This window comes from Pongo abelii, chromosome 19, assembly GCF_028885655.2.
Source record: "Pongo abelii isolate AG06213 chromosome 19, NHGRI_mPonAbe1-v2.0_pri, whole genome shotgun sequence".
Lineage (NCBI taxonomy): Eukaryota > Metazoa > Chordata > Mammalia > Primates > Hominidae > Pongo > Pongo abelii.
This window is the reverse complement of record NC_072004.2, coordinates 61,133,943-61,147,108: the sequence shown is the minus strand read 5'-3', so window position 1 is coordinate 61,147,108 and position 13,166 is coordinate 61,133,943. Positions and strand designations below refer to the sequence as shown.

At 39.5% G+C, this 13,166-nt stretch overlaps 1 pseudogene; it reads right to left on the bottom strand.

Moving 5' to 3' along the window:
- Positions 1 to 4,834: 4,834 nt before the first annotated feature.
- LOC100445402 (ADP-ribosylation factor-like protein 2-binding protein) lies at positions 4,835 to 5,372 on the bottom strand (annotated as a pseudogene).
- Positions 5,373 to 13,166: the final 7,794 nt, after the last annotated feature.

Here is a 13,166-nt window from a genome sequence, read left to right as displayed (position 1 = left end):
AACAAAGTCACCTTTAATCTTCCCTCTCCTTTTATCATGCAGGAGTCTCTCCCCACAGCCATGACAGCTGAGAATATACTGGGTCATACTTGAAGCCAGCACAACTCTATGTCTCCACCTAAGGACCACAGCAAGTACTGCTTGGCTACCACTGCTGATTATTCAGGCCCTAGGGTTCTTTAGTCAGGAAGTGATAAATCCTGCCAGGAGTGGCTCCTTCCCTTCAAGGCAGCAGGTTCCTTTCTGGCCCAGGGTGTATCTAGAAATATCATCTAGGAGCTAGGGTCTGGAATGGAAGCCTTATGATTCTGCCTGTTATATAATCCTGCTGTGGCTGAGCTGGTATCTGAGTTGCAAAACAAAGACTGCTTTAATCTTCCCTCTCCTCTCTTCACATGGATGAAAGGAGTCTCTCCCAGAGCTGTGAGCTGTGCAATCTGGGGTAGGGGGGAGGTGTGACACAAGCAGTTCCATAGCCACTCCAAGCTGATGTCTCACTACGTTGCATGCACCTCAAGTCCACTGGCTTCAAGCCCAGCACAGCACCAGGACTAGCCCAGGAATTGTAATCCTTGTGGCCTAGACTACCTTTCAGTTTTGTTTAGGACACCAGAGCACCTTAGCCTGCTATAGCGGGGCTCACTGGAACTCAGTTTCTGATTGCTGGGATAGGCAATTTTCCAGTGGCTAGGGCTGGTCTAAATGCTCCCTCCATAGGCACTGGCTGAGTTCTCCCTTGTGCTGCTTTCCACTGTGACAGGGTAGCACTGAGTTCCAATGCAAAGTCCCACAATCACTGCACTCTCCCATTTCCAAGTGCATAGATTCTCTTTCTATGCCACACAGTTGCTGCTGGGGAAGTGGGGAAGTGTGGCCTTTTGATTCCCCTTGAATCAGGAATTCAAGACAATCTTTCTTACCCTCTTCAGTTTCTCTTTCAGTGGTATGAAGTTAAAACCAGGTACTCTGATCACTCACTTGACTTTTGGTTCCTATGAAGGTTTGAGGTTTGTTTTTGCATGGATAGTTGTGCAGTTTGGTGTTCCTGCAAGGAGGGCATTCAGTGAAGGCTTCTCTTTGCCCATCTGGCTTCACCTTCTCTTCAAAGGACAATCTCTTTTTGAGTTTGGAAAATATATCTTAAAGAACACAAAAAGCACAAAAGAAAAAATTTTTTTAAATTGACTTCACTAAAATTCAAAACTTCTTCTCTTCAAAAGGCATTGCTATAAAAATAAAAGTATAACCCACCAACTGAGAAAAAATATTTGCAAGACATTTATCCAATGCTATGGTTTGAATTCTTTCCCTCCAAAATTCATGTTCAAACCATTCTTTTTAGAGATTGGATCCTGCTATGCTGCCCAGGCAGGAGTGCAGTAGTTATTCACACGTTCAGCGTCATCACACACTACAGCCTTGAACTGCTTCAGCCTTGTAAGTAGCTAAGACTACACGCACATGCCACAGCACCGAGCTCAAATTTGAAACTTAATCCCCTTTTTGCTCTTCTGCCATGTGAGGACATACCATTCACCCCTTTTTGCCCTTAACCTTCCACCATGTGAGAATACCTACACAGAGCCATCTATGAGAAACAGGCCTCCAGACACCAAACCTGCCAATGCCTTGATCTTATACTTCCCAGCCTCCAGTACTGTGAAGACATACATTTCTGTTCTTAATAAATTACCCAGTCTCACATTTTATTTTAATAGTGCAAATGGACTAAGACATTAAATAATGAACTTGTATCCAGACTATATAATGAACTCTTGCCACTCAAAATGGATAAGACAACACCAAAAAAAAAAAAAATGAGTAAAGATTTGAACACTGTACAAAAAAAAAGACCTAGAAATGATAAATAAGCATTTGACAAGATGCTCGACATCATTAGTCACCAGGGAAGTGCAATGTCAAACCATAATGAGATAGCACAACTAGAACTGCTACAATTAAAAAGCATACCAGCTTTTGGTGAGAATATAGAGCACCAAGGAATATCATACACCATTGGTGGGAATGTAAAATGTTTATTAAAAAGTTTGGCAATTTTTAAAAATCTTAAACACATCTCTACTATATAACAGCCCTATCACTCCAATGAAAATGAAAGCGTAAGTCCATGTAAACGTTTGTACACGAATGTTCGTAGTAGTTTGATTTATAATAGGCAAAAACTAGAAAAATCCAAATGTCTATTAACTGTTGAATAAATAAATAAAGCATTCTACTCAGCGATAAAAGTGAATGAACTATTGATACATACATCAACATGGATGAACCTCAGAATAATTATACTGAGAGAAGCTAGGCCAAGATAGAAGAGTATGCACTGTATGACTCTACTTACATAAAATTCCAGTCTCTAGAAACAAAAAGCTGATAAGTTATGCTATCTGGCCTAGTATACTTTTGTAAATGCTACATGAATTATTTAAAAGAATATAAATCCCCTAATTGTTGAATATAATTACTTTATTTCCATTATATTAAATTTTTAAATTTTGCTAATCTTCTTTAGATTTTTTGTTTCTCTTAATACATCAATTACTGAGAGACATTTGTTAAAATCTTGTGCTATGTTCATTATTTATTACTTTTCCCCTGAAATTCTGTTGCTTTTGGCTTTACATATTTTGAGGTTATTAATTGCAAACAAGTTTATAACTGCTACATCTTCCTAGAGAATTTTCCTCTTTTTGTTATTATTTCTAATAATGTTTCCTGACCTAAAGTTTATTTTTTAATATTAATATAGCTACCCCCGCCTTATATCTGTTAGTAATTTCCAGCTATAGCTTTTCCCATTCTTTTACTGTCAACCTCTTTGAATCCTGAAGTTTAAGTGGTTCCCTTGTAAACAACTTACATCTACATTTTGTAATAATAATATCTGTTCCAGTTAATAAATTCAGTTCATACATTCATTGTAATTATTTGTACATTTCGACATGTCTGTCATGTTATTTTGTACTTTCTATTTACAGTATTCTGACTTTTTAATTATTTTTCTATTTTTTTCCTTGTCTCTCCCTTTCTAACTTCTATTTTGCTGATCAAGTTCCCTTTATTCTTTTATTTTCTCCACTGGTTAAAAATACAAACGTTCTGGGCCGGGCATAGCTGCTCACGCCTATAATCCCAGCACTTTGGGATGCCAAGGTGGGCAGATTGCTTGAGCCCAGGAGCTCAAGACCAGCCTGGGCAACATAGAAAAACCTTGTCTCCACAGAAAATACAAAAATTAGCCAGGAATGGTGGTGTGCACCCCTGTAGTCCAAGCTACTTGGGAGGCTGAGCCTGGGAGGTCAAGGCTGCATTGAGCTGTGTTCACACCACTGCACTCCAGCCTGGGTAACAAAGCGAGACCCTGTCTTAAAAAAGAAAAAAAAAGTATTCATCTAGAAGTAACTTAAAATTTTACTTATTTTCTTACTAAAAGTCAAAAGTTAATCACATTTATATACACTTTCTGAACAATACAAAAACTAGGAAATATTTGAAATTTAATCATACACCTCCCCACGTAAAGGGGGTTCTTTTTTGTGGTATTTTACTTCTGTCTTATTCATATCACCTCCTACCTCCATTACAGATGATCTATTTATTTTCAGTACAGATTCTTATTTTTACTATTAAAAATTTCAAAGGTACCCATTGGGAATTGAACTACTATGTTTTTTCTTCTTTCTAGAGATTGTATACATGTTTCCTGATAAGTAGTTTACCACATATTGCAGTAAACCAAAGCAGACAAATGACCAGTAAAGCTGTTTATTACCTCCTACTCATGCTCAGCTGGACCAGTGGAACACCATCCCAGTAGGAGAGACTTAAGGCAGGAGAAAACTGGGTTAAGTCCCTACTTAACCAGAGACCTAGCAAACTGGTTTATATAGAAAGGATTTTCAGCAAACACGCAAATGCACCAATATGTTATAAGAACAAGATATCTTTTGGTCTATTTCTAGCAAACAGCATACATTCATAGGTACCCAGTAAAATAAGAATGAATGCCAACATAGAAAGTATTTTTGCCTTCACAGCATTGACTAAAAAGCACACAGCATATAATACTTTGATCTTTAAGTGGGTAATCATGGAAGTTCCAAGATCATACCTACTAGGTTAGCCTGAGTATTCATCTATAAAATTTTTTAAAAAATTAAAACTTAAAAGAGACTTCTAGAAACAATGGGATTAGCAGAAGACAGTGACACAAGGACTACAAATGTTAAAACGAGGAGTTGTTTTTTGCATGTAGCTTTTATGTAAAGGACATCTCTTTCCATTGATTCCTATGGCCAATACAAGCTGTGGTCATAGGAGATTCTGAAATCTCAAGATGGGCAGCTGGCGTGAATAACACTCTAGATAAATATCAGAAACCACACTGAAGCTGAAGGACTGAAACTCTGACTCATGTAAATAGGAGGTGTGAGTGCACAAAAAGATTCATGTAAAGCCTGCTGGGACAGAGGGTGTTGATGGTGGATTATTCCACACTGTTACACACCAACATGTATAGTGGGGGAAGGGGTCTCCCAGGTGGAATGATTGACATGGCCTGCTCCAGAGGAGTTGAACTCAGAAACACCTGAGAGAGGTGTCTACTTGAAGAGGGGAGGAGTACCAGTGTTACTAAGTGGGGAGAATTCTTAAGGTTAATGAATTCAATAAGGCGTTTCAGGAGAAATAGGTCCAGGAGGGTTAGGTCATTTTGGTTTTGACCTGTTGATACTTAGTACGAATGAAGAATTGCAGAACAGAGTCAGTCTTTCCAAGACATATCCTTCTGTCATCATCATGAGCAGACTATGTTGGCTTATTGGGTCGGTGACATCCAGAATGATCCCATTTATTGGCTGGAGGTAGGACCTAGTGTTGCAGATTGTTCTGGAAAGCTGGTATAGATGATTTGCACAACAACGTCACCACTGGACCACTGCTTGAGTCCAGTCCCCAGCCTTCTTTTTCTGCTCTGTATTCCAAAAACATTTATTTAAAAGCCAAAACATTGGTAAAGGTGAGCAGCATGTCGAATATGCCACCAGCCACTTCATCTTTATGATGCTGTAACATAGTTGTGAAAACTGCTACATTGAATCCAGGAATCTGCTACAGAGGTTATTCTTCAACATATTTTTTCTGCCAAAAAAATATATTTATCAAAAATAGGCGTATAGGTTAGTTTATTCTCCTCCGTATCCTCAAAACTCCAGGTAGTACTTGTCTATGAAATTTCTCTGTAATAAGTGGAACTTTTCATCCATGACAATGTCCTCTAATTATGCAACCACAGCATCAAATTCTGCATCAGAGGTGGAGAAGGACAGATTGAAGCTCTCTTCTTCTAAAGTACCCATGGCCGCCTCTGCTGCCATCACCGCCCCTGAGTGGGCAAGTGGGCGAATTGGGCTCCTGCCCTGCCAGGGGTCCAACTCTTATAGAGGGCGTGGCGGTCGGCCAGCTGGGGGCAAGCATCGTGGCCCAGGCTGCCCCCCGCTTACTGCCTGGCCGGGTGAGCACCTGCATGCCAAGCTTGGCCTCATGCTCCAGCTCTGGCCACGCAGCGCACCAGCTGGGCCTCTTCATCCCACCAGGCTGCTCTGCATGCACCACCAGAGATGATGATGATGATTATTATTATTATTATTATTATTATTATTATTATTTTGAGATGAAGTCTCCCTCTGTTGCCCAGGCTGGAGTGCAATGGTGCAATCTCAGCTCACCACAACCTCCACCTCCCAGATTCAATCGATTCTCCTGCCCCATCTGCCCGAGTAGCTGGGATTAACAGGCTTGTGCCACCACACCCAGCTAATTTTTGTATTTTTTAGTAGAGATGGGGTTTCACCATGTTGACCAAGCTGGTCTTGAACTCCTGACCCCAGGTGATCCACTCGCCTCGGCCTCCCAAAGTACTGGGATTAGAGATGTGAACCAAGGTGCCCGGTCCGCCAGAGATTATTTAAAGGTATCTACATCTTTGCAAATTTCTTTGATGAGTACTCACCCTCAAATCTCACTCTTTGTGAGTTCAACTTTATTTTTCCTGAAGCACATCTTTTAGAAGTTTTTTCAGTGAATGCTAAAAATCCCTTAGCTTTTGTTTTCTGAGAATAACAGCATGTGGTGCTTCACAACACATTACTCTGACAACAACTCTAGGAGCAGGATTATCTTTAGGTTGCAGATAAGGACATGTTGCTCAGAAAGGTTGTCTTACATCTCCGTCAAGTAATGGAGGAAAGCAAGACTCTAAGTAGATCAGTTTGACTCCAATGCTCCAAAACCTAATTTCCCAATGCACTGGGAAGGAAAGTCAGGTAGGGATAGGATGAGAGGCGGTGAATTCAAGAGTCACATAGAACTGATGTCTCAGGCATGAGAGTGCTAAACAGCAGCTGTAGTCCCTGGAGACCTAGCTACTTCCTGGGCATTGGTTTAATATTATTTCTTAAAGGAGAAAGAAAGAGAAAGAAACTGGCTATCCATTTTAAACTCATACTTGCTTAGAGTCAGCTGGCTCTCAGGCTAGTCAACAAACCTTGTTATAATACATAGTCCTAGTTTCCATCTGCCTCCTCAGAGCAAATGACATTATCATAGGGTTTTGTTTTGTTGGTTTTTTTTTTATCATTAAACAACCATCAAACATATGTATTCAATGTGTCTGGTTTTTTTTGTCCCTCCTTTGGTCACCAGGAACTTTTGGCTCGCTCTGCTTAGACAGCTCTTTCTGATTTTCTCAAGACATTGGTGTTCTATGCCTCTTGTGTGTCCTGATGAACTCCATTGACTATACTGTAGTTTGAGAAGAATTGAGACAAGAGGTATGAAAAGCAAAAGGAGATCATAGGTTGGAGTTACATGTCTAAGCTCCCTCTTACTCTGCTGGGTTTTACACGCATCCACAACAACAGTCGATATAGGCCATTTGTAGTGTCAAGTGCCAAGATTTTTCTCACACAAGTTTATCTGTCTAAAATCTTTGCCGCTTCCTGCCTGCCTGGGAAAATGCCATCCATGCTCTCAGAGTGGCCCAATTCTCACCTCCAGGATAGCTTTCCTTCTCCCACTCATGCTGCTCCCTCCCAATATGCACAAATTCAGTTCACAGTGCTGTCTACTGTTCCTGTCATCTTTATCTTTTCTTCCCCAGTAGCTTATGAGCTCCCCAAAAGAAGTGAGTATTTCTTTTTAAACCCTTATGGTAATTGACCAAACTAACAGCATGGTGGAGGTGCCAATAAATTTCTGCTGATTCAGTGACTCTGTGTCTAATAATGATATTGCTTGTTCTACCACCCCATGAGAATATGTGAACATGTAGAATAGAGAAGATAGGATTTTAGAATCACGTAGAGCTAGGTTCAAGTTTCAGATCATTGCTCAATAGCTATACAACCTTGGGTCATTATCACACATGAGTGAATCTTAGAGTTTTTATCTATCAAATGAACTTTTAAGGATCATTGAGGATTAAATGAATTATGTGTCTAACAGTGCCTAACGTTGAACTGGTATATAGTAAAGGCTCTAAACATGTCAATATTTCTCATGTCTCCAAGAAAAACGATTTCTTAGTAAATAGCCTCTAATCATCACAGGTTCCTAAGGAGCAACATCATAGAAGGCACTCTATGCAAATGTACGCCCTTAATCTCAGCCCCATATTATAGGACAATGTTTCCTAAAATATAAACCAAGGACAAACTACATGGTTTTTTAAAAGACATGGATTGGGTGATCCTGATAAAAAATAACCCAAGAGGCCCAGCATGGTGGCTCATACCTGTAATCCCAGCATTTTGGGAGGCCAAGGTAGGCAGATCACTTGAGGTCAGGAGTTTGAGGCCAGCCGGGCCAATATGGTGAAATCTCATCTCTGCTTAAAAAAAAAAATGCAAAAATTAGCTGCAAAAATCAGCTGGGTGTGGTGGCAGGAGCCTGTGATCCCAGATACTCGGGAGGCTGAGGCAGGAGAATCACCTGAAGCCGGGAGGTGAAGGTTGCAGTAGGCTGAGATCATGCCACCGCACTCCAGCCTGGGTGACAAGAGCAAGACTGAGTCTCAAAAATAAATAAATAAATAAAAAGAAATCTGAGAATCATGGCAACAGAATGAACTTATATCACATCAATGTCATTACAGTCAGGATTCCAGTGCTCCTCATGGGCAAGACCACTTCTCATAGAATTCTCTCTTTATAGTGATTTCTTCCTGTTTATACTACGTGTTACAGAAACTGGTGGTATTTATCTTGCAGCTACATAGATTTATATTTTGTCAAACTATTAACCATTTTGGGAAATAAATGGCAAAAAGTTGGAAATAATCTAAATGTGGATCCATAAGGGATAAGCGATTTTCTGGTAAAGTCATATGATAAAATGAATTACTAGTAATTTAATAGTTAATATGAATTACTAGACCCACATGTGTCCACATGGATCAGTCTCAAAAACACTGTTGAATGAAACAAGGAGTTTCAGAACATTTACGGTTGTCCCTCAGTACATGCAGAGGACTGCTTCCAGGGACCCTGAGTATATCAAAATCTGAGCATATTCAAGTCCCATAGTCAGTGCTGTGAAGCCTGTGTATACGAAAAATTGGCCCTCTATATAGGCTGGTTTCACATCCTGCTAATATTGTATTTTCAATCTGTGTTTGGAAAACATCTGCATCTAAGTGGAGCTACACATTTCAAACTCATGTTGTTCAAGGGTCAATGTACATACATTTTTAAAAATACAAAACAGTATTACATATTGGTCTTAAGATTTTATAGGTAGTGAAAATAAAAACACATGGAATAGAAAGATTCATGCAAAGTTAACGATAGGATTGGCATTGAGTAAGGGGAATAGGATTAGTGAGGTATAGAGAGATTTCAACTTAAATGAAACATAAGAAGTAAAAAGAAATTTGCTAATTTCACAATTATTAAATTTCTATAGTGAATACATAGATGTTAGCAATATTATTCTCCATGCATTTTTATTTAATTTTTTTCCAAAGTATTCAAATAAATTATTTGAAGTCTGTGTCTCAAAACATTGTGAGAGTAATAAAATAACCATAAAGTAACTAGTGACAGAGATAATAAAACAACATAAAACAGCAAAAGAAAAAAATATGAGTCAGTTGTGATTTCTATAATTACACTGATTGAATTTCGTGGTTATTTGGGGAAACGAAGCTCCATTCCCACATGTAAAAGTGTTATAAAACAGCAGCTTGAGGTTTCAAGGGCACCTTGCTTTTGATAGGTGTGTCTTTTAAAGGGCTTTTAGGAATAACCTTTCCAAGACTCATTCTAACCCCTAGAGCATTCAATCAAATTACACACAAGCAGAACCACCTGAACTTCACAATTACCCTGTCCTGTAACCTTCAGGATACAATAATCCTCACTGTTAATGTCTAGCACTTCATAAACCAGAGATAGCAAGTTGGAAGAGATCTAACAATGACCCCTATCAAGTGCCATTTATCGGAATGAACATATTAAATACATATTAATACATCATTGTACTTCACTGTAATGCTATGAGATCCTGACCTACCCATTTTACAGGTGAGGAAATAGATGCTTATGAGATTAAGACTCATAGCCGAAATGGAGTGGATGCAATTTCTAACATGTATCTGAGTTCCCTTACCCACAGTTCAGCCTCACTCCTCCCCTTTCTCTTGCTAACAGGGAAAAGTTACAGGATTAGGCAAGTGCTAAATAAATTATTATGGAGGCAAGAGGGCAGTTACTTGTGTCTTAAGTGGTAGGAGTGAGTTACCAGAAAAGAGAAATCAAATTGCCTTTGCGTGGCTAATAATGTAATTTCTATAATTGTTAAATCACTTATTCAACATGTCTGAAGCAACTGACTGGAATCTAAGCAGAGGGTGCTGACTAGATTGATTTTACCTTGTTAGCCCGAAGTTCCTCAGCCCCACAGGGGCTCACCCTATACTTTACCCCTAGCTGAGCCTCAGGCAAGAGCTCAACGGTGTTCCTAACAATCCCCAAAATGCACCTGCAGTTTCAGCTCAAATTTTTTTTTTTTTTTTTTTTTTTTTTTTGAGATGGAGTATCGCTCTGTCGCCCAGGCTGGAGTGCAGTGGTGAAATCTCGGCTCACTGCAAGCTCTACCTCCCGGGTTCACACCATTCTCCTGCCTCAGCCTCCTGAGTAGGTGGGACTACAGGGCGCCCGGCTAATTTTTTTTGTATTTTTAGTAAAGACAGAGTTTCACCGTGTTAGACAGGATGGTCTCGATCTCCTGACATCGTGATCTGCCCGTCTCGGCCTCCCAAAGTGCTGGGATTACAGGTGTGAGCCACCGCGCCTGGCCTCAGCTCAGTTTTTTTGACCATCAGGTAACTAGTGAGAGGCAGAGAAGTGTCTTGAACAATTTTCAACACTCCAAAAACCCGTAGTCCTGCATACCTCACTGACTTTCCCATTTACACACTTGCAAACACAAAGGAATCTTAATTAACATTTGCCCATAGAGAGAAACCTGAAAAATAATCTTCAGGGACTAATCATAAACCTCTTTTATCTCATGCTGAGTTCTCTATGGGATACTTAGAATTCATGGAACTTCTGAAACATTTAATAGCAAAGAAACAGCCCGACTTGCTTTTCCCAATCTCTGCATTTGCCCAAGCATGATTGTCTCAGTTCACAAGAGGCAACAAACCCTTTGGTTTGCACTTAACTGATGTGCATTTCCTAATAAAATCTCAGAGAAATAAAGACAGAGGGGAAATTGAGACACAGAGTTTGAGGTAGTCAGCTCTGAAAGCTGCATTCCCATTAGCCCTATAAGACTTGTTGATAGGGAAGAAGGCATTAAGTGGAACCAGAGGCCCTAAATGATTGCAGTCATGCTTCCTAAATTTGGGGTTCCAAACACCAAAAGAAAGCTTTGCCACTGAGTTTGTCAATTAATTTCTCAAGCCCAAAGGGGATTTAAGAGACGATTAAGCCATATGGTACTGATTCATTTACACCTCATTCAGTAATATGCTGTTTAGAAAGTAAGGTTTTGTGGGGGAAAAAAAAGGCAGAAAACACTTTGAAGTGTCTTTTTAATACTAGTAAAGATTTATTAGTTTCATAATAGTAAAGCGGAGATTATTTTCCCAAAAGTAATTCAAAGCTCATCTCCTTTAACACCTTAAAGCTAAGTTAAAGTCAGAAACATCTGGGTTTGAGCCGACGCTGTGCTCAGCACACCTTTAGTAGGACTGGGAAACTCACGTTTCTAGAGGACTCCAAATTACAAGGCTTTGAAAAGAGAATATTCAGAATAAAAGCTTAAGGGCAGTGCTGATGAAATTACATTTACTCTCATTTACTCCAGGATTTTTTTCCCCACCCTGTTCTTGGTGGGAGCAAGTCTGATGTGTCCAGTTGTTAAGGGATGAAGTGTGGAGCATGGAGAAGAAACTTTTCAGTATGTTGCTGCACATTGCTCTTGTAAGAAGTAATGAGACTTAAGAACCTGGAGCTAGCATAATCTCCACCATTTTCCTTTACCCCACTTCTCCCAGTCCCCACTCCATTTCACCCCTCCACATTCCAAATAATTCTCAAGTTTCTGAAGGCTTGGGTGGAACTGTTAACAGAGTGTTATGTCTGCAAAAAAAAAAAAAAAAACATGTGCTAAGAGAAGAAATCCTGTATTTTTCCTCACATCATAAAGCCTGTATTTTCCTTTCATAGATTTCTAAGCTATTAAGTTTTATGTAGAGTGCACTAGAATGGGCAACATTTAGGAAGATTGTGGCTGCTTCCTGGAAGTTGACTATGAGGAGGGCAGAGGTGGTATGTCACATGTCCTTTCTCTAAACTTATTTAACCCTCTTTTTATAGACAAAAGTTTCTCTAAGGTAGTTTCAGAAATGCAGTTACATACAATAGAGTGAGATTAAAATATGTATCAGATGGAATGCTGGGTTGATAGCAATAGTCGTGACCATATATAGTATAAGATTCTCCCTGTATCCTCTCATTAAAACAGATGGAGGAACTAAAATAGCAAAACAAAAGTCGCACAGGTGACATCCATAACAAAACGATGTAACAACGTTACTCCCATAAGCCACAAAATATATACAGGTGAAGAAAGACTGCTTAGAGCCAAAAGGTCCTTGTAATATCAGCATTTATTTGGAAAGAGGCAAAGGGAAATCACTGGACATCATGCACACCTGAGAACAGGAGCGCCCCAAGCTTGTCCACAGGTACTCACTGCAGAGCACACACAGCAAGCCTAATGGGGAGAGCAGCAAACTCTGGGAAAGAGCTTGCACTCTTCCTCATAGTCATCTGTACTAGGAATCCGCGAAGAGATCTGAAAGCACCAGCAGAAATATGGACCCTATGCACTCTCAAAAATAATAAACCAAAGCCCCCTTTGAGAACAAAACCCCATACTCAGAGAAACTGCTGGAAAGTGAATTCCAGTTGAACACGGCAGGGACAATAGGTGCACAGGAAAAAAGATAACACTGATAAAGATAGGGGAGCACCACCGAAGAGGCAGTTCTCAGAATAGACAATGTTTTTATACTGAGTAGAAAGGAATAAAAGAAGCAAATAAAATACCTAGGAATATACTTTCACCTCACTAAGGAGGTGAAAGATCTCTACAAGGAAAACTACAAAATACTGCTGAAATAAATCATAGATGACACAAACAAATGGAAATATATTCCATGCTCAATGGATGCATAGAATCAATATTGTGAAAATGACCATACTGCCAAAAGCAATCTACAGATTCAATGCAATTCCCTTCAAAATACCATCATCATTCTTCATGGATCCAGACAAAATAATTCTAAAATTCATATGGAATCAAAAAAGAGCCCTCATAGCCAAAGCAATACTAAGCTAAAAAAAAAAAGAAAAGAAAAGAAAAGTAAAGAAATCTGGAGGCATCACATACTCAAATTCAAATTATATTACAAGGCTATAGTTACCAAAACAGCATGGTACTGGTATAGGAATGAAACAGAATAGAGAATCTGTAAATAAAGCCAAGTACAGCCAACTCATCTTCAACAAAGCATGCAAAAACATAAATTGGGAAAAGAACACTCTATTCAATAAACGGTGCTAGGAAAACTGGCAAGC